Source organism: Schistocerca serialis, chromosome 5, assembly GCF_023864345.2.
Source record: "Schistocerca serialis cubense isolate TAMUIC-IGC-003099 chromosome 5, iqSchSeri2.2, whole genome shotgun sequence".
Taxonomy (NCBI): domain Eukaryota; kingdom Metazoa; phylum Arthropoda; class Insecta; order Orthoptera; family Acrididae; genus Schistocerca; species Schistocerca serialis.
Window position 1 is genome coordinate 771547787 of NC_064642.1, and position 26545 is coordinate 771574331.

Sequence of the window (26545 nt, forward strand, 5' to 3'; positions counted from 1 at the left end):
ACCCCTGCCTGCTGCTCCCACTTTTCTAAGCGTTTCTATCATTCTTGCTATGGCCTGTCCTACGGAACCGATGTGCCAGTATATGTCCACGTTAACGTCGTCACTGTTACTCCCACTACGAGCCTCTCGAGTTAGCAAATGTACCTCGCCCGTTGACGAGGCATTTGGCTACCTTAAGGGAGTCATTGTTACTGCAGCCCGCTGCTCCCCCTTCTTTGAATCTTTCCTCTCTTTAATTCGTACTGTGGTCAGTTCTGCAGAAGCGATATGCCACCACCTGTCCATGTTACCGTTGTCTGAGTTACTTCAATGACGATTTCCTCCAGATTTCAAATAAATATCGCCGAGTGACGAGGCATTTGGCTACCTTAAGAGAGTCATAGTTACTGCTGCCAGCTGCGCGACGTACTTTGCATCTTTCCACTCTTTAATTATTACTGTGGTCAGTCCTGCCGGAGCAATATGCCATTACATGTAAACCTTAACGTTGTCTGAGCTACCTTAACGAAGATATCCTCGAGTTTTCAAAAAACATTTCACATGGTGACGAGGCATTTGGCTACCTTAAGAGAGTCATAGTACCCCTGCCTGCTGCTCCCACTTTTCTAAGCGTTTCTATCATTCTTGCTATGGCCTGTCCTACGGAACCGATGTGCCACTATATGTCCACGTTAACGTCGTCACTGTTACTACCACAACGAGTCTCTCGAGTTAGCAAATGAACCTCGCCGGATGACGAGGCATTTGGGTACCTTAAGGGAGGCATAGTTACTGCAGCCAGCTGCTCCCCCTTCTTTGAATCTGTCCTCTCTTTAATTTGTACTGTGGTCAGTCCTGCAGAAGCGATACGCCACCACCTGTCCATGTTACCGTTGTCTGAGTTACTTCAACGACGATTTCCTCGAGTTTTCAAATTAATTTCGCCGAGTGACGAGGCATTTGGCTACCTTAAGAGAGTCATAGTTACTGCTGCCAGCTGCGCGACGTACTTTGCATCTTTCCAGTCTTTAATTTTTACTGTGGTCATTCCTGCTGGAGCAATATGCCATTACATGTAACCCTTAACGTTGTCTGAGCTACCTTAACGAAGATATCCTCGAGTTCTCAAAAAAAATTTCACATGGTGACGAGGCATTTGGCTACCTTAAGAGAGTCATAGTACCCCTGCCTGCTGCTCCCACTTTTCTAAGCGTTTCTATCATTCTTGCTATGGCCTGTCCTACGGAACCGATGTGCCACTATATGTCCACGTTAACGTCGTCACTGTTACTCCCACTACGAGTCTCTCGAGTTAGCAAATGTACCTCGCCGGATGACGAGGCATTTGGGTACCTTAAGGGAGTCATACTTACTGCAGCCAGCTGCTCCCCCTTCTCTGAATCTGTCCTCTCTTTAATTTGTACTGTGGTCAGTCCTGCAGAAGCGATATGCCACCACCTGTCTATGTTACCGTTGTCTGAGTTACTTCAATGACGATTTCCTCGAGTTTTAAAATAAATATCGCCGAGTGAATATGCATTTGGCTACCATAAGAGAGTAATAGTTACTGCTGCCAGCTGCTCGACGTACTTTGCATCTTTCCACTCTTCAATTATTACTGTGGTCAGTCCTGCAGGAGCAATATGCCATTACATGTAACCCTTAACGTTGTCTGAGCTAGCTTAACGAAGATATCCTCGAGTTTTCAAAAAACATTTCTCATGGTGACGAGGCATTTGGCTACCTTAAGAGAGTGATAGTACCCCTGCCTGCTGCTCCCACTTTTCTAAGCGTTTCTATCATTCTTGCTATGTCCTGTCCTACGGAACCGATGTGCCACTATATGTCCACGTTAACGTCGTCACTGTTACTCCCACTACGAGTCTCTCGAGTTAGCAAATGTACCTCGCCGGATGACGAGGCATTTGGCTACCTTAAGGGAGTCGTTGTTACTGCAGCCAGCTGCTCCCCCTTCTTTGAATCTTTCCTCTCTTTAATTCGTACTGTGGTCAGTCCTGCAGAAGCGATACGCCACCACCTGTCCATGTTACCGTTGTCTGAGTTACTTCAACGACGATTTCCTCGAGTTTTCAAATTAATTTCGCAGAGTGACGAGGTATTTGGCTACCTTAAGAGAGTCATAGTTACTGCTGCCAGCTGCGCGACGTACTTTGCATCTTTCCAGTCTTTAATTTTTACTGTGGTCATTCCTGCTGGAGCAATATGCCATTACATGTAACCCTTAACGTTGTCTGAGCTACCTTAACGAAGATATCCTCGAGTTCTCAAAAAAAATTTCACATGGTGACGAGGCATTTGGCTACCTTAAGAGAGTCATAGTACCCCTGCCTGCTGCTCCCACTTTTCTAAGCGTTTCTATCATTCTTGCTATGGCCTGTCCTACGGAACCGATGTGCCACTATATGTCCACGTTAACGTCGTCACTGTTACTCCCACTACGAGTCTCTCGAGTTAGCAAATGTACCTCGCCGGATGACGAGGCATTTGGGTACCTTAAGGGAGTCATACTTACTGCAGCCAGCTGCTCCCCCTTCTCTGAATCTGTCCTCTCTTTAATTTGTACTGTGGTCAGTCCTGCAGAAGCGATATGCCACCACCTGTCTATGTTACCGTTGTCTGAGTTACTTCAATGACGATTTCCTCGAGTTTTAAAATAAATATCGCCGAGTGAATATGCATTTGGCTACCATAAGAGAGTAATAGTTACTGCCGCCAGCTGCTCGACGTACTTTGCATCTTTCCACTCTTCAATTATTACTGTGGTCAGTCCTGCAGGAGCAATATGCCATTACATGTAACCCTTAACGTTGTCTGAGCTAGCTTAACGAAGATATCCTCGAGTTTTCAAAAAACATTTCTCATGGTGACGAGGCATTTGGCTACCTTAAGAGAGTCATAGTACCGCTGCCTGCTGCTCCCACTTTTCTAAGCGTTTCTATCATTCTTGCTATGTCCTGTCCTACGGAACCGATGTGCCACTATATGTCCACGTTAACGTCGTCACTGTTACTCCCACTACGTGTCTCTCGAGTTAGCAAATGTACCTCGCCGGATGACGAGGCATTAGGCTACCTTAAGGGAGTCGTTGTTACTGCAGCCAGCTGCTCCCCCTTCTTTGAATCTTTCCTCTCTTTAATTCGTACTGTGGTCAGTTCTGCAGAAGCGATATGCCACCACCTGTCCATGTTACCGTTGTCTGAGTTACTTCAATGACGATTTCCTCGAGATTTCAAATAAATATCGCCGAGTGACGAGGCATTTGGCTACCTTAAGAGAGTCATAGTTACTGCTGCCAGCTGCGCGACGTACTTTGCATCTTTCCACTCTTTAATTATTACTGTGGTCAGTCCTGCCGGAGCAATATGCCATTACATGTAAACCTTAACGTTGTCTGAGCTACCTTAACGAAGATATCCTCGAGTTTTCAAAAAACATTTCACATGGTGACGAGGCATTTGGCTACCTTAAGAGAGTCATAGTACCCCTGCCTGCTGCTCCCACTTTTCTAAGCGTTTCTATCATTCTTGCTATGGCCTGTCCTACGGAACCGATGTGCCACTATATGTCCACGTTAACGTCGTCACTGTTACTCCCACTACGAGTCTCTCGAGTTAGCAAATGTACCTCGCCGGATGACGAGGCATTTGGGTACCTTAAGGGAGTCATACTTACTGCAGCCAGCTGCTCCCCCTTCTCTGAATCTGTCCTCTCTTTAATTTGTACTGTGGTCAGTCCTGCAGAAGCGATATGCCACCACCTGTCTATGTTACCGTTGTCTGAGTTACTTCAATGACGATTTCCTCGAGTTTTAAAATAAATATCGCCGAGTGAATATGCATTTGGCTACCATAAGAGAGTAATAGTTACTGCTGCCAGCTGCTCGACGTACTTTGCATCTTTCCACTCTTCAATTATTACTGTGGTCAGTCCTGCAGGAGCAATATGCCATTACATGTAACCCTTAACGTTGTCTGAGCTAGCTTAACGAAGATATCCTCGAGTTTTCAAAAAACATTTCTCATGGTGACAAGGCATTTGGCTACCTTAAGAGAGTGATAGTACCCCTGCCTGCTGCTCCCGCTTTTCTAAGCGTTTCTATCATTCTTGCTATGTCCTGTCCTACGGAACCGATGTGCCACTATATGTCCACGTTAACGTCGTCACTGTTACTCCCACTACGAGTCTCTCGAGTTAGCAAATGTACCTCGCCGGATGACGAGGCATTTGGCTACCTTAAGGGAGTCGTTGTTACTGCAGCCAGCTGCTCCCCCTTCTTTGAATCTTTCCTCTCTTTAATTCGTACTGTGGTCAGTCCTGCAGAAGCGATACGCCACCACCTGTCCATGTTACCGTTGTCTGAGTTACTTCAACGACGATTTCCTCGAGTTTTCAAATTAATTTCGCCGAGTGACGAGGTATTTGGCTACCTTAAGAGAGTCATAGTTACTGCTGCCAGCTGCGCGACGTACTTTGCATCTTTCCAGTCTTTAATTTTTACTGCGGTCATTCCTGCTGGAGCAATATGCCATTACATGTAACCCTTAACGTTGTCTGAGCTACCTTAACGAAGATATCCTCGAGTTCTCAAAAAAAATTTCACATGGTGACGAGGCATTTGGCTACCTTAAGAGAGTCATAGTACCCCTGCCTGCTGCTCCCACTTTTCTAAGCGTTTCTATCATTCTTGCTATGGCCTGTCCTACGGAACCGATGTGCCACTATATGTCCACGTTAACGTCGTCACTGTTACTCCCACTACGAGTCTCTCGAGTTAGCAAATGTACCTCGCCGGATGACGAGGCATTTGGGTACCTTAAGGGAGTCATACTTACTGCAGCCAGCTGCTCCCCCTTCTCTGAATCTGTCCTCTCTTTAATTTGTACTGTGGTCAGTCCTGCAGAAGCGATATGCCACCACCTGTCTATGTTACCGTTGTCTGAGTTACTTCAATGACGATTTCCTCGAGTTTTAAAATAAATATCGCCGAGTGAATATGCATTTGGCTACCATAAGAGAGTAATAGTTACTGCCGCCAGCTGCTCGACGTACTTTGCATCTTTCCACTCTTCAATTATTACTGTGGTCAGTCCTGCAGGAGCAATATGCCATTACATGTAACCCTTAACGTTGTCTGAGCTAGCTTAACGAAGATATCCTCGAGTTTTCAAAAAACATTTCTCATGGTGACGAGGCATTTGGCTACCTTAAGAGAGTCATAGTACCGCTGCCTGCTGCTCCCACTTTTCTAAGCGTTTCTATCATTCTTGCTATGTCCTGTCCTACGGAACCGATGTGCCACTATATGTCCACGTTAACGTCGTCACTGTTACTCCCACTACGAGTCTCTCGAGTTAGCAAATGTACCTCGCCGGATGACGAGGCATTTGGCTACCTTAAGGGAGTCGTTGTTACTGCAGCCAGCTGCTCCCCCTTCTTTGAATCTTTCCTCTCTTTAATTCGTACTGTGGTCAGTTCTGCAGAAGCGATATGCCACCACCTGTCCATGTTACCGTTGTCTGAGTTACTTCAATGACGATTTCCTCGAGATTTCAAATAAATATCGCCGAGTGACGAGGCATTTGGCTACCTTAAGAGAGTCATAGTTACTGCTGCCAGCTGCGCGACGTACTTTGCATCTTTCCACTCTTTAATTATTACTGTGGTCAGTCCTGCCGGAGCAATATGCCATTACATGTAAACCTTAACGTTGTCTGAGCTACCTTAACGAAGATATCCTCGAGTTTTCAAAAAACATTTCACATGGTGACGAGGCATTTGGCTACCTTAAGAGAGTCATAGTACCCCTGCCTGCTGCTCCCACTTTTCTAAGCGTTTCTATCATTCTTGCTATGGCCTGTCCTACGGAACCGATGTGCCACTACATGTCCACGTTAACGTCGTCACTGTTACTACCACAACGAGTCTCTCGAGTTAGCAAATGAACCTCGCCGGATGACGAGGCATTTGGGTACCTTAAGGGAGGCATAGTTACTGCAGCCAGCTGCTCCCCCTTCTTTGAATCTGTCCTCTCTTTAATTTGTACTGTGGTCAGTCCTGCAGAAGCGATACGCCACCACCTGTCCATGTTACCGTTGTCTGAGTTACTTCAACGACGATTTCCTCGAGTTTTCAAATTAATTTCGCCGAGTGACGAGGCATTTGGCTACCTTAAGAGAGTCATAGTTACTGCTGCCAGCTGCGCGACGTACTTTGCATCTTTCCAGTCTTTAATTTTTACTGTGGTCATTCCTGCTGGAGCAATATGCCATTACATGTAACCCTTAACGTTGTCTGAGCTACCTTAACGAAGATATCCTCGAGTTCTCAAAAAAAATTTCACATGGTGACGAGGCATTTGGCTACCTTAAGAGAGTCATAGTACCCCTGCCTGCTGCTCCCACTTTTCTAAGCGTTTCTATCATTCTTGCTATGGCCTGTCCTACGGAACCGATGTGCCACTATATGTCCACGTTAACGTCGTCACTGTTACTCCCACTACGAGTCTCTCGAGTTAGCAAATGTACCTCGCCGGATGACGAGGCATTTGGGTACCTTAAGGGAGTCATACTTACTGCAGCCAGCTGCTCCCCCTTCTCTGAATCTGTCCTCTCTTTAATTTGTACTGTGGTCAGTCCTGCAGAAGCGATATGCCACCACCTGTCTATGTTACCGTTGTCTGAGTTACTTCAATGACGATTTCCTCGAGTTTTAAAATAAATATCGCCGAGTGAATATGCATTTGGCTACCATAAGAGAGTAATAGTTACTGCCGCCAGCTGCTCGACGTACTTTGCATCTTTCCACTCTTCAATTATTACTGTGGTCAGTCCTGCAGGAGCAATATGCCATTACATGTAACCCTTAACGTTGTCTGAGCTAGCTTAACGAAGATATCCTCGAGTTTTCAAAAAACATTTCTCATGGTGACGAGGCATTTGGCTACCTTAAGAGAGTCATAGTACCGCTGCCTGCTGCTCCCACTTTTCTAAGCGTTTCTATCATTCTTGCTATGTCCTGTCCTACGGAACCGATGTGCCACTATATGTCCACGTTAACGTCGTCACTGTTACTCCCACTACGAGTCTCTCGAGTTAGCAAATGTACCTCGCCGGATGACGAGGCATTTGGCTACCTTAAGGGAGTCGTTGTTACTGCAGCCAGCTGCTCCCCCTTCTTTGAATCTTTCCTCTCTTTAATTCGTACTGTGGTCAGTTCTGCAGAAGCGATATGCCACCACCTGTCCATGTTACCGTTGTCTGAGTTACTTCAATGACGATTTCCTCGAGATTTCAAATAAATATCGCCGAGTGACGAGGCATTTGGCTACCTTAAGAGAGTCATAGTTACTGCTGCCAGCTGCGCGACGTACTTTGCATCTTTCCACTCTTTAATTATTACTGTGGTCAGTCCTGCCGGAGCAATATGCCATTACATGTAAACCTTAACGTTGTCTGAGCTACCTTAACGAAGATATCCTCGAGTTTTCAAAAAACATTTCACATGGTGACGAGGCATTTGGCTACCTTAAGAGAGTCATAGTACCCCTGCCTGCTGCTCCCACTTTTCTAAGCGTTTCTATCATTCTTGCTATGGCCTGTCCTACGGAACCGATGTGCCACTATATGTCCACGTTAACGTCGTCACTGTTACTACCACAACGAGTCTCTCGAGTTAGCAAATGAACCTCGCCGGATGACGAGGCATTTGGGTACCTTAAGGGAGGCATAGTTACTGCAGCCAGCTGCTCCCCCTTCTTTGAATCTGTCCTCTCTTTAATTTGTACTGTGGTCAGTCCTGCAGAAGCGATACGCCACCACCTGTCCATGTTACCGTTGTCTGAGTTACTTCAACGACGATTTCCTCGAGTTTTCAAATTAATTTCGCCGAGTGACGAGGCATTTGGCTACCTTAAGAGAGTCATAGTTACTGCTGCCAGCTGCGCGACGTACTTTGCATCTTTCCAGTCTTTAATTTTTACTGTGGTCATTCCTGCTGGAGCAATATGCCATTACATGTAACCCTTAACGTTGTCTGAGCTACCTTAACGAAGATATCCTCGAGTTCTCAAAAAAAATTTCACATGGTGACGAGGCATTTGGCTACCTTAAGAGAGTCATAGTACCCCTGCCTGCTGCTCCCACTTTTCTAAGCGTTTCTATCATTCTTGCTATGGCCTGTCCTACGGAACCGATGTGCCACTATATGTCCACGTTAACGTCGTCACTGTTACTCCCACTACGAGTCTCTCGAGTTAGCAAATGTACCTCGCCGGATGACGAGGCATTTGGGTACCTTAAGGGAGTCATACTTACTGCAGCCAGCTGCTCCCCCTTCTCTGAATCTGTCCTCTCTTTAATTTGTACTGTGGTCAGTCCTGCAGAAGCGATATGCCACCACCTGTCTATGTTACCGTTGTCTGAGTTACTTCAATGACGATTTCCTCGAGTTTTAAAATAAATATCGCCGAGTGAATATGCATTTGGCTACCATAAGAGAGTAATAGTTACTGCTGCCAGCTGCTCGACGTACTTTGCATCTTTCCACTCTTCAATTATTACTGTGGTCAGTCCTGCAGGAGCAATATGCCATTACATGTAACCCTTAACGTTGTCTGAGCTAGCTTAACGAAGATATCCTCGAGTTTTCAAAAAACATTTCTCATGGTGACGAGGCATTTGGCTACCTTAAGAGAGTCATAGTACCCCTGCCTGCTGCTCCCACTTTTCTAAGCGTTTCTATCATTCTTGCTATGTCCTGTCCTACGGAACCGATGTGCCACTATATGTCCACGTTAACGTCGTCACTGTTACTCCCACTACGAGTCTCTCGAGTTAGCAAATGTACCTCGCCGGATGACGAGGCATTTGGCTACCTTAAGGGAGTCGTTGTTACTGCAGCCAGCTGCTCCCCCTTCTTTGAATCTTTCCTCTCTTTAATTCGTACTGTGGTCAGTCCTGCAGAAGCGATACGCCACCACCTGTCCATGTTACCGTTGTCTGAGTTACTTCAACGACGATTTCCTCGAGTTTTCAAATTAATTTCGCCGAGTGACGAGGCATTTGGCTACCTTAAGAGAGTCATAGTTACTGCTGCCAGCTGCGCGACGTACTTTGCATCTTTCCAGTCTTTAATTTTTACTGTGGTCATTCCTGCTGGAGCAATATGCCATTACATGTAACCCTTAACGTTGTCTGAGCTACCTTAACGAAGATATCCTCGAGTTCTCAAAAAAAATTTCACATGGTGACGAGGCATTTGGCTACCTTAAGAGAGTCATAGTACCCCTGCCTGCTGCTCCCACTTTTCTAAGCGTTTCTATCATTCTTGCTATGGCCTGTCCTACGGAACCGATGTGCCACTATATGTCCACGTTAACGTCGTCACTGTTACTCCCACTACGAGTCTCTCGAGTTAGCAAATGTACCTCGCCGGATGACGAGGCATTTGGGTACCTTAAGGGAGTCATACTTACTGCAGCCAGCTGCTCCCCCTTCTCTGAATCTGTCCTCTCTTTAATTTGTACTGTGGTCAGTCCTGCAGAAGCGATATGCCACCACCTGTCTATGTTACCGTTGTCTGAGTTACTTCAATGACGATTTCCTCGAGTTTTAAAATAAATATCGCCGAGTGAATATGCATTTGGCTACCATAAGAGAGTAATAGTTACTGCTGCCAGCTGCTCGACGTACTTTGCATCTTTCCACTCTTTAATTATTACTGTGGTCAGTCCTGCCGGAGCAATATGCCATTACATGTAAACCTTAACGTTGTCTGAGCTACCTTAACGAAGATATCCTCGAGTTTTCAAAAAACATTTCACATGGTGACGAGGCATTTGGCTACCTTAAGAGAGTCATAGTACCCCTGCCTGCTGCTCCCACTTTTCTAAGCGTTTCTATCATTCTTGCTATGGCCTGTCCTACGGAACCGATGTGCCACTATATGTCCACGTTAACGTCGTCACTGTTACTACCACAACGAGTCTCTCGAGTTAGCAAATGAACCTCGCCGGATGACGAGGCATTTGGGTACCTTAAGGGAGGCATAGTTACTGCAGCCAGCTGCTCCCCCTTCTTTGAATCTGTCCTCTCTTTAATTTGTACTGTGGTCAGTCCTGCAGAAGCGATACGCCACCACCTGTCCATGTTACCGTTGTCTGAGTTACTTCAACGACGATTTCCTCGAGTTTTCAAATTAATTTCGCCGAGTGACGAGGCATTTGGCTACCTTAAGAGAGTCATAGTTACTGCTGCCAGCTGCGCGACGTACTTTGCATCTTTCCAGTCTTTAATTTTTACTGTGGTCATTCCTGCTGGAGCAATATGCCATTACATGTAACCCTTAACGTTGTCTGAGCTACCTTAACGAAGATATCCTCGAGTTCTCAAAAAAAATTTCACATGGTGACGAGGCATTTGGCTACCTTAAGAGAGTCATAGTACCCCTGCCTGCTGCTCCCACTTTTCTAAGCGTTTCTATCATTCTTGCTATGGCCTGTCCTACGGAACCGATGTGCCACTATATGTCCACGTTAACGTCGTCACTGTTACTCCCACTACGAGTCTCTCGAGTTAGCAAATGTACCTCGCCGGATGACGAGGCATTTGGGTACCTTAAGGGAGTCATACTTACTGCAGCCAGCTGCTCCCCCTTCTCTGAATCTGTCCTCTCTTTAATTTGTACTGTGGTCAGTCCTGCAGAAGCGATATGCCACCACCTGTCTATGTTACCGTTGTCTGAGTTACTTCAATGACGATTTCCTCGAGTTTTAAAATAAATATCGCCGAGTGAATATGCATTTGGCTACCATAAGAGAGTAATAGTTACTGCTGCCAGCTGCTCGACGTACTTTGCATCTTTCCACTCTTCAATTATTACTGTGGTCAGTCCTGCAGGAGCAATATGCCATTACATGTAACCCTTAACGTTGTCTGAGCTAGCTTAACGAAGATATCCTCGAGTTTTCAAAAAACATTTCTCATGGTGACGAGGCATTTGGCTACCTTAAGAGAGTCATAGTACCCCTGCCTGCTGCTCCCACTTTTCTAAGCGTTTCTATCATTCTTGCTATGTCCTGTCCTACGGAACCGATGTGCCACTATATGTCCACGTTAACGTCGTCACTGTTACTCCCACTACGAGTCTCTCGAGTTAGCAAATGTACCTCGCCGGATGACGAGGCATTTGGCTACCTTAAGGGAGTCGTTGTTACTGCAGCCAGCTGCTCCCCCTTCTTTGAATCTTTCCTCTCTTTAATTCGTACTGTGGTCAGTCCTGCAGAAGCGATACGCCACCACCTGTCCATGTTACCGTTGTCTGAGTTACTTCAACGACGATTTCCTCGAGTTTTCAAATTAATTACGCCGAGTGACGAGGTATTTGGCTACCTTAAGAGAGTCATAGTTACTGCTGCCAGCTGCGCGACGTACTTTGCATCTTTCCAGTCTTTAATTTTTACTGCGGTCATTCCTGCTGGAGCAATATGCCATTACATGTAACCCTTAACGTTGTCTGAGCTACCTTAACGAAGATATCCTCGAGTTCTCAAAAAAAATTTCACATGGTGACGAGGCATTTGGCTACCTTAAGAGAGTCATAGTACCCCTGCCTGCTGCTCCCACTTTTCTAAGCGTTTCTATCATTCTTGCTATGGCCTGTCCTACGGAACCGATGTGCCACTATATGTCCACGTTAACGTCGTCACTGTTACTCCCACTACGAGTCTCTCGAGTTAGCAAATGTACCTCGCCGGATGACGAGGCATTTGGGTACCTTAAGGGAGTCATACTTACTGCAGCCAGCTGCTCCCCCTTCTCTGAATCTGTCCTCTCTTTAATTTGTACTGTGGTCAGTCCTGCAGAAGCGATATGCCACCACCTGTCTATGTTACCGTTGTCTGAGTTACTTCAATGACGATTTCCTCGAGTTTTAAAATAAATATCGCCGAGTGAATATGCATTTGGCTACCATAAGAGAGTAATAGTTACTGCTGCCAGCTGCTCGACGTACTTTGCATCTTTCCACTCTTCAATTATTACTGTGGTCAGTCCTGCAGGAGCAATATGCCATTACATGTAACCCTTAACGTTGTCTGAGCTAGCTTAACGAAGATATCCTCGAGTTTTCAAAAAACATTTCTCATGGTGACGAGGCATTTGGCTACCTTAAGAGAGTCATAGTACCGCTGCCTGCTGCTCCCACTTTTCTAAGCGTTTCTATCATTCTTGCTATGTCCTGTCCTACGGAACCGATGTGCCACTATATGTCCACGTTAACGTCGTCACTGTTACTCCCACTACGAGTCTCTCGAGTTAGCAAATGTACCTCGCCGGATGACGAGGCATTTGGCTACCTTAAGGGAGTCGTTGTTACTGCAGCCAGCTGCTCCCCCTTCTTTGAATCTTTCCTCTCTTTAATTCGTACTGTGGTCAGTCCTGCAGAAGCGATACGCCACCACCTGTCCATGTTACCGTTGTCTGAGTTACTTCAACGACGATTTCCTCGAGTTTTCAAATTAATTTCGCCGAGTGACGAGGCATTTGGCTACCTTAAGAGAGTCATAGTTACTGCTGCCAGCTGCGCGACGTACTTTGCATCTTTCCAGTCTTTAATTTTTACTGTGGTCATTCCTGCTGGAGCAATATGCCATTACATGTAACCCTTAACGTTGTCTGAGCTACCTTAACGAAGATATCCTCGAGTTCTCAAAAAAAATTTCACATGGTGACGAGGCATTTGGCTACCTTAAGAGAGTCATAGTACCCCTGCCTGCTGCTCCCACTTTTCTAAGCGTTTCTATCATTCTTGCTATGGCCTGTCCTACGGAACCGATGTGCCACTATATGTCCACGTTAACGTCGTCACTGTTACTCCCACTACGAGTCTCTCGAGTTAGCAAATGTACCTCGCCGGATGACGAGGCATTTGGGTACCTTAAGGGAGTCATACTTACTGCAGCCAGCTGCTCCCCCTTCTCTGAATCTGTCCTCTCTTTAATTTGTACTGTGGTCAGTCCTGCAGAAGCGATATGCCACCACCTGTCTATGTTACCGTTGTCTGAGTTACTTCAATGACGATTTCCTCGAGTTTTAAAATAAATATCGCCGAGTGAATATGCATTTGGCTACCATAAGGGAGTAATAGTTACTGCTGCCAGCTGCTCGACGTACTTTGCATCTTTCCACTCTTCAATTATTACTGTGGTCAGTCCTGCAGGAGCAATATGCCATTACATGTAACCCTTAACGTTGTCTGAGCTAGCTTAACGAAGATATCCTCGAGTTTTCAAAAAACATTTCTCATGGTGACGAGGCATTTGGCTACCTTAAGAGAGTCATAGTACCGCTGCCTGCTGCTCCCACTTTTCTAAGCGTTTCTATCATTCTTGCTATGTCCTGTCCTACGGAACCGATGTGCCACTATATGTCCACGTTAACGTCGTCACTGTTACTCCCACTACGAGTCTCTCGAGTTAGCAAATGTACCTCGCCGGATGACGAGGCATTTGGCTACCTTAAGGGAGTCGTTGTTACTGCAGCCAGCTGCTCCCCCTTCTTTGAATCTTTCCTCTCTTTAATTCGTACTGTGGTCAGTCCTGCAGAAGCGATACGCCACCACCTGTCCATGTTACCGTTGTCTGAGTTACTTCAACGACGATTTCCTCGAGTTTTCAAATTAATTTCGCCGAGTGACGAGGCATTTGGCTACCTTAAGAGAGTCATAGTTACTGCTGCCAGCTGCGCGACGTACTTTGCATCTTTCCAGTCTTTAATTTTTACTGTGGTCATTCCTGCTGGAGCAATATGCCATTACATGTAACCCTTAACGTTGTCTGAGCTACCTTAACGAAGATATCCTCGAGTTCTCAAAAAAAATTTCACATGGTGACGAGGCATTTGGCTACCTTAAGAGAGTCATAGTACCCCTGCCTGCTGCTCCCACTTTTCTAAGCGTTTCTATCATTCTTGCTATGGCCTGTCCTACGGAACCGATGTGCCACTATATGTCCACGTTAACGTCGTCACTGTTACTCCCACTACGAGTCTCTCGAGTTAGCAAATGTACCTCGCCGGATGACGAGGCATTTGGGTACCTTAAGGGAGTCATACTTACTGCAGCCAGCTGCTCCCCCTTCTCTGAATCTGTCCTCTCTTTAATTTGTACTGTGGTCAGTCCTGCAGAAGCGATATGCCACCACCTGTCTACGTTACCGTTGTCTGAGTTACTTCAATGACGATTTCCTCGAGTTTTAAAATAAATATCGCCGAGTGAATATGCATTTGGCTACCATAAGAGAGTAATAGTTACTGCTGCCAGCTGCTCGACGTACTTTGCATCTTTCCACTCTTCAATTATTACTGTGGTCAGTCCTGCAGGAGCAATATGCCATTACATGTAACCCTTAACGTTGTCTGAGCTAGCTTAACGAAGATATCCTCGAGTTTTCAAAAAACATTTCTCATGGTGACGAGGCATTTGGCTACCTTAAGAGAGTCATAGTACCGCTGCCTGCTGCTCCCACTTTTCTAAGCGTTTCTATCATTCTTGCTATGTCCTGTCCTACGGAACCGATGTGCCACTATATGTCCACGTTAACGTCGTCACTGTTACTCCCACTACGAGTCTCTCGAGTTAGCAAATGTACCTCGCCGGATGACGAGGCATTTGGCTACCTTAAGGGAGTCGTTGTTACTGCAGCCAGCTGCTCCCCCTTCTTTGAATCTTTCCTCTCTTTAATTCGTACTGTGGTCAGTCCTGCAGAAGCGATACGCCACCACCTGTCCATGTTACCGTTGTCTGAGTTACTTCAACGACGATTTCCTCGAGTTTTCAAATTAATTTCGCCGAGTGACGAGGCATTTGGCTACCTTAAGAGAGTCATAGTTACTGCTGCCAGCTGCGCGACGTACTTTGCATCTTTCCAGTCTTTAATTTTTACTGTGGTCATTCCTGCTGGAGCAATATGCCATTACATGTAACCCTTAACGTTGTCTGAGCTACCTTAACGAAGATATCCTCGAGTTCTCAAAAAAAATTTCACATGGTGACGAGGCATTTGGCTACCTTAAGAGAGTCATAGTACCCCTGCCTGCTGCTCCCACTTTTCTAAGCGTTTCTATCATTCTTGCTATGGCCTGTCCTACGGAACCGATGTGCCACTATATGTCCACGTTAACGTCGTCACTGTTACTCCCACTACGAGTCTCTCGAGTTAGCAAATGTACCTCGCCGGATGACGAGGCATTTGGGTACCTTAAGGGAGTCATACTTACTGCAGCCAGCTGCTCCCCCTTCTCTGAATCTGTCCTCTCTTTAATTTGTACTGTGGTCAGTCCTGCAGAAGCGATATGCCACCACCTGTCTATGTTACCGTTGTCTGAGTTACTTCAATGACGATTTCCTCGAGTTTTAAAATAAATATCGCCGAGTGAATATGCATTTGGCTACCATAAGAGAGTAATAGTTACTGCTGCCAGCTGCTCGACGTACTTTGCATCTTTCCACTCTTCAATTATTACTGTGGTCAGTCCTGCAGGAGCAATATGCCATTACATGTAACCCTTAACGTTGTCTGAGCTAGCTTAACGAAGATATCCTCGAGTTTTCAAAAAACATTTCTCATGGTGACGAGGCATTTGGCTACCTTAAGAGAGTCATAGTACCGCTGCCTGCTGCTCCCACTTTTCTAAGCGTTTCTATCATTCTTGCTATGTCCTGTCCTACGGAACCGATGTGCCACTATATGTCCACGTTAACGTCGTCACTGTTACTCCCACTACGAGTCTCTCGAGTTAGCAAATGTACCTCGCCGGATGACGAGGCATTTGGCTACCTTAAGGGAGTCGTTGTTACTGCAGCCAGCTGCTCCCCCTTCTTTGAATCTTTCCTCTCTTTAATTCGTACTGTGGTCAGTCCTGCAGAAGCGATACGCCACCACCTGTCCATGTTACCGTTGTCTGAGTTACTTCAACGACGATTTCCTCGAGTTTTCAAATTAATTTCGCCGAGTGACGAGGCATTTGGCTACCTTAAGAGAGTCATAGTTACTGCTGCCAGCTGCGCGACGTACTTTGCATCTTTCCAGTCTTTAATTTTTACTGTGGTCATTCCTGCTGGAGCAATATGCCATTACATGTAACCCTTAACGTTGTCTGAGCTACCTTAACGAAGATATCCTCGAGTTCTCAAAAAAAATTTCACATGGTGACGAGGCATTTGGCTACCTTAAGAGAGTCATAGTACCCCTGCCTGCTGCTCCCACTTTTCTAAGCGTTTCTATCATTCTTGCTATGGCCTGTCCTACGGAACCGATGTGCCACTATATGTCCACGTTAACGTCGTCACTGTTACTCCCACTACGAGTCTCTCGAGTTAGCAAATGTACCTCGCCGGATGACGAGGCATTTGGGTACCTTAAGGGAGTCATACTTACTGCAGCCAGCTGCTCCCCCTTCTCTGAATCTGTCCTCTCTTTAATTTGTACTGTGGTCAGTCCTGCAGAAGCGATATGCCACCACCTGTCTATGTTACCGTTGTCTGAGTTACTTCAATGACGATTTCCTCGAGTTTTAAAATAAATATCGCCGAGTGAATATGCATTTGGCTACCATAAGAGAGTAATAGTTACTGCTGCCAGCTGCTCGACGTACTTTGCATCTTTCCACTCTTCAATTATTACTGTGGTCAGTCCTGCAGGAGCAATATGCCATTACATGTAACCCTTAACGTTGTCTGAGCTAGCTTAACGAAGATATCCTCGAGTTTTCAAAAAACATTTCTCATGGTGACGAGGCATTTGGCTACCTTAAGAGAGTGATAGTACCCCTGCCTGCTGCTCCCACTTTTCTAAGCGTTTCTATCATTCTTGCTATGTCCTGTCCTACGGAACCGATGTGCCACTATATGTCCACGTTAACGTCGTCACTGTTACTCCCACTACGAGTCTCTCGAGTTAGCAAATGTACCTCGCCGGATGACGAGGCATTTGGCTACCTTAAGGGAGTCGTTGTTACTGCAGCCAGCTGCTCCCCCTTCTTTGAATCTTTCCTCTCTTTAATTCGTACTGTGGTCAGTCCTGCAGAAGCGATACGCCACCACCTGTCCATGTTACCGTTGTCTGAGTTACTTCAACGACGATTTCCTCGAGTTTTCAAATTAATTTCGCCGAGTGACGAGGCATTTGGCTACCTTAAGAGAGTCATAGTTACTGCTGCCAGCTGCGCGACGTACTTTGCATCTTTCCAGTCTTTAATTTTTACTGTGGTCATTCCTGCTGGAGCAATATGCCATTACATGTAACCCTTAACGTTGTCTGAGCTACCTTAACGAAGATATCCTCGAGTTCTCAAAAAAAATTTCACATGGTGACGAGGCATTTGGCTACCTTATGAGAGTCATAGTACCCCTGCCTGCTGCTCCCACTTTTCTAAGCGTTTCTATCATTCTTGCTATGGCCTGTCCTACGGAACCGATGTGCCACTATATGTCCACGTTATCGTCGTCACTGTTACTCCCACTACGAGTCTCTCGAGTTAGCAAATGTACCTCGCCGGATGACGAGGCATTTGGGTACCTTAAGGGAGTCATACTTACTGCAGCCAGCTGCTCCCCCTTCTCTGAATCTGTCCTCTCTTTAATTTGTACTGTGGTCAGTCCTGCAGAAGCGATATGCCACCACCTGTCTATGTTACCGTTGTCTGAGTTACTTCAATGACGATTTCCTCGAGTTTTAAAATAAATATCGCCGAGTGAATATGCATTTGGCTACCATAAGAGAGTAATAGTTACTGCTGCCAGCTGCTCGACGTACTTTGCATCTTTCCACTCTTCAATTATTACTGTGGTCAGTCCTGCAGGAGCAATATGCCATTACATGTAACCCTTAACGTTGTCTGAGCTAGCTTAACGAAGATATCCTCGAGTTTTCAAAAAACATTTCTCATGGTGACGAGGCATTTGGCTACCTTAAGAGAGTCATAGTACCGCTGCCTGCTGCTCCCACTTTTCTAAGCGTTTCTATCATTCTTGCTATGTCCTGTCCTACGGAACCGATGTGCCACTATATGTCCACGTTAACGTCGTCACTGTTACTCCCACTACGAGTCTCTCGAGTTAGCAAATGTACCTCGCCGGATGACGAGGCATTTGGCTACCTTAAGGGAGTCGTTGTTACTGCAGCCAGCTGCTCCCCCTTCTTTGAATCTTTCCTCTCTTTAATTCGTACTGTGGTCAGTCCTGCAGAAGCGATACGCCACCACCTGTCCATGTTACCGTTGTCTGTGTTACTTCAACGACGATTTCCTCGAGTTTTCAAATTAATTTCGCCGAGTGACGAGGCATTTGGCTACCTTAAGAGAGTCATAGTTACTGCTGCCAGCTGCGCGACGTACTTTGCATCTTTCCAGTCTTTAATTTTTACTGTGGTCATTCCTGCTGGAGCAATATGCCATTACATGTAACCCTTAACGTTGTCTGAGCTACCTTAACGAAGATATCCTCGAGTTCTCAAAAAAAATTTCACATGGTGACGAGGCATTTGGCTACCTTAAGAGAGTCATAGTACCCCTGCCTGCTGCTCCCACTTTTCTAAGCGTTTCTATCATTCTTGCTATGGCCTGTCCTACGGAACCGATGTGCCACTATATGTCCACGTTAACGTCGTCACTGTTACTCCCACTACGAGTCTCTCGAGATGGCAAATGTACCTCGCCGGATGACGAGGCATTTGGGTACCTTAAGGGAGTCATACTTACTGCAGCCAGCTGCTCCCCCTTCTCTGAATCTGTCCTCTCTTTAATTTGTACTGTGGTCAGTCCTGCAGAAGCGATATGCCACCACCTGTCTATGTTACCGTTGTCTGAGTTACTTCAATGACGATTTCCTCGAGTTTTAAAATAAATATCGCCGAGTGAATATGCATTTGGCTACCATAAGAGAGTAATAGTTACTGCTGCCAGCTGCTCGACGTACTTTGCATCATTCCACTCTTCAATTATTACTGTGGTCAGTCCTGCAGGAGCAATATGCCATTACATGTAACCCTTAACGTTGTCTGAGCTAGCTTAACGAAGATATCCTCGAGTTTTCAAAAAACATTTCTCATGGTGACGAGGCATTTGGCTACCTTAAGAGAGTCATAGTACCGCTGCCTGCTGCTCCCACTTTTCTAAGCGTTTCTATCATTCTTGCTATGTCCTGTCCTACGGAACCGATGTGCCACTATATGTCCACGTTAACGTCGTCACTGTTACTCCCACTACGAGTCTCTCGAGTTAGCAAATGTACCTCGCCGGATGACGAGGCATTTGGCTACCTTAAGGGAGTCGTTGTTACTGCAGCCAGCTGCTCCCCCTTCTTTGAATCTTTCCTCTCTTTAATTCGTACTGTGGTCAGTCCTGCAGAAGCGATACGCCACCACCTGTCCATGTTACCGTTGTCTGAGTTACTTCAACGACGGTTTCCTCGAGTTTTCAAATTAATTTCGCCGAGTGACGAGGCATTTGGCTACCTTAAGAGAGTCATAGTTACTGCTGCCAGCTGCGCGACGTACTTTGCATCTTTCCAGTCTTTAATTTTTACTGTGGTCATTCCTGCTGGAGCAATATGCCATTACATGTAACCCTTAACGTTGTCTGAGCTACCTTAACGAAGATATCCTCGAGTTCTCAAAAAAAATTTCACATGGTGACGAGGCATTTGGCTACCTTAAGAGAGTCATAGTACCCCTGCCTGCTGCTCCCACTTTTCTAAGCGTTTCTATCATTCTTGCTATGGCCTGTCCTACGGAACCGATGTGCCACTATATGTCCACGTTAACGTCGTCACTGTTACTCCCACTACGAGTCTCTCGAGTTAGCAAATGTACCTCGCCGGATGACGAGGCATTTGGGTACCTTAAGGGAGTCATACTTACTGCAGCCAGCTGCTCCCCCTTCTCTGAATCTGTCCTCTCTTTAATTTGTACTGTGGTCAGTCCTGCAGAAGCGATATGCCACCACCTGTCTATGTTACCGTTGTGTGAGTTACTTCAATGACGATTTCCTCGAGTTTTAAAATAAATATCGCCGAGTGAATATGCATTTGGCTACCATAAGAGAGTAATAGTTACTGCTGCCAGCTGCTCGACGTACTTTGCATCTTTCCACTCTTCAATTATTACTGTGGTCAGTCCTGCAGGAGCAATATGCCATTACATGTAACCCTTAACGTTGTCTGAGCTAGCTTAACGAAGATATCCTCGAGTTTTCAAAAAACATTTCTCATGGTGACGAGGCATTTGGCTACCTTAAGAGAGTCATAGTACCCCTGCCTGCTGCTCCCACTTTTCTAAGCGTTTCTGTCATTCTTGCTATGGCCTGTCCTACGGAACCGATGTGCCAGTATATGTCCACGTTAACGTCGTCACTGTTACTCCCACTACGAGCCTCTCGAGTTAGCAAATGTACCTCGCCCGTTGACGAGGCATTTGGCTACCTTAAGGGAGTCATTGTTACTGCAGCCCGCTGCTCCCCCTTCATTGAATCTTTCCTCTCTTTAATTCGTACTGTGGTCAGTTCTGCAGAAGCGATATGCCACCACCTGTCCATGTTACCGTTGTCTGAGTTACTTCAATGACGATTTCCTCGAGATTTCAAATAAATATCGCCGAGTGACGAGGCATTTGGCTACCTTAAGAGAGTCATAGTTACTGCTGCCAGCTGCGCGACGTACTTTGCATCTTTCCACTCTTTAATTATTACTGTGGTCAGTCCTGCCGGAGCAATATGCCATTACATGTAAACCTTAACGTTGTCTGAGCTACCTTAACGAAGATATCCTCGAGTTCTCAAAAAAAATTTCACATGGTGACGAGGCATTTGGCTACCTTAAGAGAGTCATAGTACCCCTGCCTGCTGCTCCCACTTTTCTAAGCGTTTCTATCATTCTTGCTATGGCCTGTCCTACGGAACCGATGTGCCACTATATGTCCACGTTATCGTCGTCACTGTTACTCCCACTACGAGTCTCTCGAGTTAGCAAATGTACCTCGCCGGATGACGAGGCATTTGGGTACCTTAAGGGAGTCATACTTACTGCAGCCAGCTGCTCCCCCTTCTCTGAATCTGTCCTCTCTTTAATTTGTACTGTGGTCAGTCCTGCAGAAGCGATATGCCACCACCTGTCTACGTTACCATTGTCTGAGTTACTTCAATGACGATTTCCTCGAGTTTTAAAATAAATATCGCCGAGTGAATATGCATTTGGCTACCATAAGAGAGTAATAGTTACTGCTGCCAGCTGCTCGACGTACTTTGCATCTTTCCACTCTTCAATTATTACTGTGGTCAGTCCTGCAGGAGCAATATGCCATTACATGTAACCCTTAACGTTGTCTGAGCTAGCTTAACGAAGATATCCTCGAGTTTTCAAAAAACATTTCTCATGGTGACGAGGCATTTGGCTACCTTAAGAGAGTCATAGTACCGCTGCCTGCTGCTCCCACTTTTCTAAGCGTTTCTATCATTCTTGCTATGTCCTGTCCTACGGAACCGATGTGCCACTATATGTCCACGTTAACGTCGTCACTGTTACTCCCACTACGAGTCTCTCGAGTTAGCAAATGTACCTCGCCGGATGACGAGGCATTTGGCTACCTTAAGGGAGTCGTTGTTACTGCAGCCAGCTGCTCCCCCTTCTTTGAATCTTTCCTCTCTTTAATTCGTACTGTGGTCAGTCCTGCAGAAGCGATACGCCACCACCTGTCCATGTTACCGTTGTCTGAGTTACTTCAATGACGATTTCCTCGAGTTTTAAAATAAATATCGCCGAGTGAATATGCATTTGGCTACCATAAGAGAGTAATAGTTACTGCTGCCAGCTGCTCGACGTACTTTGCATCTTTCCACTCTTCAATTATTACTGTGGTCAGTCCTGCAGGAGCAATATGCCATTACATGTAACCCTTAACGTTGTCTGAGCTAGCTTAACGAAGATATCCTCGAGTTTTCAAAAAACATTTCTCATGGTGACGAGGCATTTGGCTACCTTAAGAGAGTGATAGTACCCCTGCCTGCTGCTCCCACTTTTCTAAGCGTTTCTATCATTCTTGCTATGTCCTGTCCTACGGAACCGATGTGCCACTATATGTCCACGTTAACGTCGTCACTGTTACTCCCACTACGAGTCTCTCGAGTTAGCAAATGTACCTCGCCGGATGACGAGGCATTTGGCTACCTTAAGGGAGTCGTTGTTACTGCAGCCAGCTGCTCCCCCTTCTTTGAATCTTTCCTCTCTTTAATTCGTACTGTGGTCAGTCCTGCAGAAGCGATACGCCACCACCTGTCCATGTTACCGTTGTCTGAGTTACTTCAACGACGATTTCCTCGAGTTTTCAAATTAATTTCGCCGAGTGACGAGGCATTTGGCTACCTTAAGAGAGTCATAGTTACTGCTGCCAGCTGCGCGATGTACTTTGCATCTTTCCAGTCTTTAATTTTTACTGTGGTCATTCCTGCTGGAGCAATATGCCATTACATGTAACCCTTAACGTTGTCTGAGCTACCTTAACGAAGATATCCTCGAGTTCTCAAAAAAAATTTCACATGGTGACGAGGCATTTGGCTACCTTAAGAGAGTCATAGTACCCCTGCCTGCTGCTCCCACTTTTCTAAGCGTTTCTATCATTCTTGCTATGGCCTGTCCTACGGAACCGATGTGCCACTATATGTCCACGTTATCGTCGTCACTGTTACTCCCACTACGAGTCTCTCGAGTTAGCAAATGTACCTCGCCGGATGACGAGGCATTTGGGTACCTTAAGGGAGTCATACTTACTGCAGCCAGCTGCTCCCCCTTCTCTGAATCTGTCCTCTCTTTAATTTGTACTGTGGTCAGTCCTGCAGAAGCGATATGCCACCACCTGTCTATGTTACCGTTGTCTGAGTTACTTCAATGACGATTTCCTCGAGTTTTAAAATAAATATCGCCGAGTGAATATGCATTTGGCTACCATAAGAGAGTAATAGTTACTGCTGCCAGCTGCTCGACGTACTTTGCATCTTTCCACTCTTCAATTATTACTGTGGTCAGTCCTGCAGGAGCAATATGCCATTACATGTAACCCTTAACGTTGTCTGAGCTAGCTTAACGAAGATATCCTCGAGTTTTCAAAAAACATTTCTCATGGTGACGAGGCATTTGGCTACCTTAAGAGAGTCATAGTACCGCTGCCTGCTGCTCCCACTTTTCTAAGCGTTTCTATCATTCTTGCTATGTCCTGTCCTACGGAACCGATGTGCCACTATATGTCCACGTTAACGTCGTCACTGTTACTCCCACTACGAGTCTCTCGAGTTAGCAAATGTACCTCGCCGGATGACGAGGCATTTGGCTACCTTAAGGGAGTCGTTGTTACTGCAGCCAGCTGCTCCCCCTTCTTTGAATCTTTCCTCTCTTTAATTCGTACTGTGGTCAGTCCTGCAGAAGCGATACGCCACCACCTGTCCATGTTACCGTTGTCTGTGTTACTTCAACGACGATTTCCTCGAGTTTTCAAATTAATTTCGCCGAGTGACGAGGCATTTGGCTACCTTAAGAGAGTCATAGTTACTGCTGCCAGCTGCGCGACGTACTTTGCATCTTTCCAGTCTTTAATTTTTACTGTGGTCATTCCTGCTGGAGCAATATGCCATTACATGTAACCCTTAACGTTGTCTGAGCTACCTTAACGAAGATATCCTCGAGTTCTCAAAAAAAATTTCACATGGTGACGAGGCATTTGGCTACCTTAAGAGAGTCATAGTACCCCTGCCTGCTGCTCCCACTTTTCTAAGCGTTTCTATCATTCTTGCTATGGCCTGTCCTACGGAACCGATGTGCCACTATATGTCCACGTTAACGTCGTCACTGTTACTCCCACTACGAGTCTCTCGAGATGGCAAATGTACCTCGCCGGATGACGAGGCATTTGGGTACCTTAAGGGAGTCATACTTACTGCAGCCAGCTGCTCCCCCTTCTCTGAATCTGTCCTCTCTTTAATTTGTACTGTGGTCAGTCCTGCAGAAGCGATATGCCACCACCTGTCTATGTTACCGTTGTCTGAGTTACTTCAATGACGATTTCCTCGAGTTTTAAAATAAATATCGCCGAGTGAATATGCATTTGGCTACCATAAGAGAGTAATAGTTACTGCTGCCAGCTGCTCGACGTACTTTGCATCTTTCCACTCTTCAATTATTACTGTGGTCAGTCCTGCAGGAGCAATATGCCATTACATGTAACCCTTAACGTTGTCTGAGCTAGCTTAACGAAGATATCCTCGAGTTTTCAAAAAACATTTCTCATGGTGACGAGGCATTTGGCTACCTTAAGAGAGTCATAGTACCGCTGCCTGCTGCTCCCACTTTTCTAAGCGTTTCTATCATTCTTTCTATGTCCTGTCCTACGGAACCGATGTGCCACTATATGTCCACGTTAACGTCGTCACTGTTACTCCCACTACGAGTCTCTCGAGTTAGCAAATGTACCTCGCCGGATGACGAGGCATTTGGCTACCTTAAGGGAGTCGTTGTTACTGCAGCCAGCTGCTCCCCCTTCTTTGAATCTTTCCTCTCTTTAATTCGTACTGTGGTCAGTCCTGCAGAAGCGATACGCCACCACCTGTCCATGTTACCGTTGTCTGAGTTACTTCAACGACGGTTTCCTCGAGTTTTCAAATTAATTTCGCCGAGTGACGAGGCATTTGGCTACCTTAAGAGAGTCATAGTTACTGCTGCCAGCTGCGCGACGTACTTTGCATCTTTCCAGTCTTTAATTTTTACTGTGGTCATTCCTGCTGGAGCAATATGCCATTACATGTAACCCTTAACGTTGTCTGAGCTACCTTAACGAAGATATCCTCGAGTTCTCAAAAAAAATTTCACATGGTGACGAGGCATTTGGCTACCTTAAGAGAGTCATAGTACCCCTGCCTGCTGCTCCCACTTTTCTAAGCGTTTCTATCATTCTTGCTATGGCCTGTCCTACGGAACCGATGTGCCACTATATGTCCACGTTAACGTCGTCACTGTTACTCCCACTACGAGTCTCTCGAGTTAGCAAATGTACCTCGCCGGATGACGAGGCATTTGGGTACCTTAAGGGAGTCATACTTACTGCAGCCAGCTGCTCCCCCTTCTCTGAATCTGTCCTCTCTTTAATTTGTACTGTGGTCAGTCCTGCAGAAGCGATATGCCACCACCTGTCTATGTTACCGTTGTGTGAGTTACTTCAATGACGATTTCCTCGAGTTTTAAAATAAATATCGCCGAGTGAATATGCATTTGGCTACCATAAGAGAGTAATAGTTACTGCTGCCAGCTGCTCGACGTACTTTGCATCTTTCCACTCTTCAATTATTACTGTGGTCAGTCCTGCAGGAGCAATATGCCATTACATGTAACCCTTAACGTTGTCTGAGCTAGCTTAACGAAGATATCCTCGAGTTTTCAAAAAACATTTCTCATGGTGACGAGGCATTTGGCTACCTTAAGAGAGTCATAGTACCCCTGCCTGCTGCTCCCACTTTTCTAAGCGTTTCTATCATTCTTGCTATGGCCTGTCCTACGGAACCGATGTGCCAGTATATGTCCACGTTAACGTCGTCACTGTTACTCCCACTACGAGCCTCTCGAGTTAGCAAATGTACCTCGCCCGTTGACGAGGCATTTGGCTACCTTAAGGGAGTCATTGTTACTGCAGCCCGCTGCTCCCCCTTCTTTGAATCTTTCCTCTCTTTAATTCGTACTGTGGTCAGTTCTGCAGAAGCGATATGCCACCACCTGTCCATGTTACCGTTGTCTGAGTTACTTCAATGACGATTTCCTCGAGTTTTAAAATAAATATCGCCGAGTGACGAGGCATTTGGCTACCTTAAGAGAGTCATAGTTACTGCTGCCAGCTGCGCGACGTACTTTGCATCTTTCCACTCTTTAATTATTACTGTGGTCAGTCCTGCCGGAGCAATATGCCATTACATGTAAACCTTAACGTTGTCTGAGCTACCTTAACGAAGATATCCTCGAGTTTTCAAAAAACATTTCACATGGTGACGAGGCATTTGGCTACCTTAAGAGAGTCATAGTACCCCTGCCTGCTGCTCCCACTTTTCTAAGCGTTTCTATCATTCTTGCTATGGCCTGTCCTACGGAACCGATGTGCCACTATATGTCCACGTTAACGTCGTCACTGTTACTACCACAACGAGTCTCTCGAGTTAGCAAATGAACCTCGCCGGATGACGAGGCATTTGGGTACCTTAAGGGAGGCATAGTTACTGCAGCCAGCTGCTCCCCCTTCTTTGAATCTGTCCTCTCTTTAATTTGTACTGTGGTCAGTCCTGCAGAAGCGATACGCCACCACCTGTCCATGTTACCGTTGTCTGAGTTACTTCAACGACGATTTCCTCGAGTTTTCAAATTAATTTCGCCGAGTGACGAGGCATTTGGCTATTCATTAGCCGTCTTTATTCATTAGCCGTCTTTATTCATTGCTGAATAACACATATATATGCATGTACAGATAGGGTGT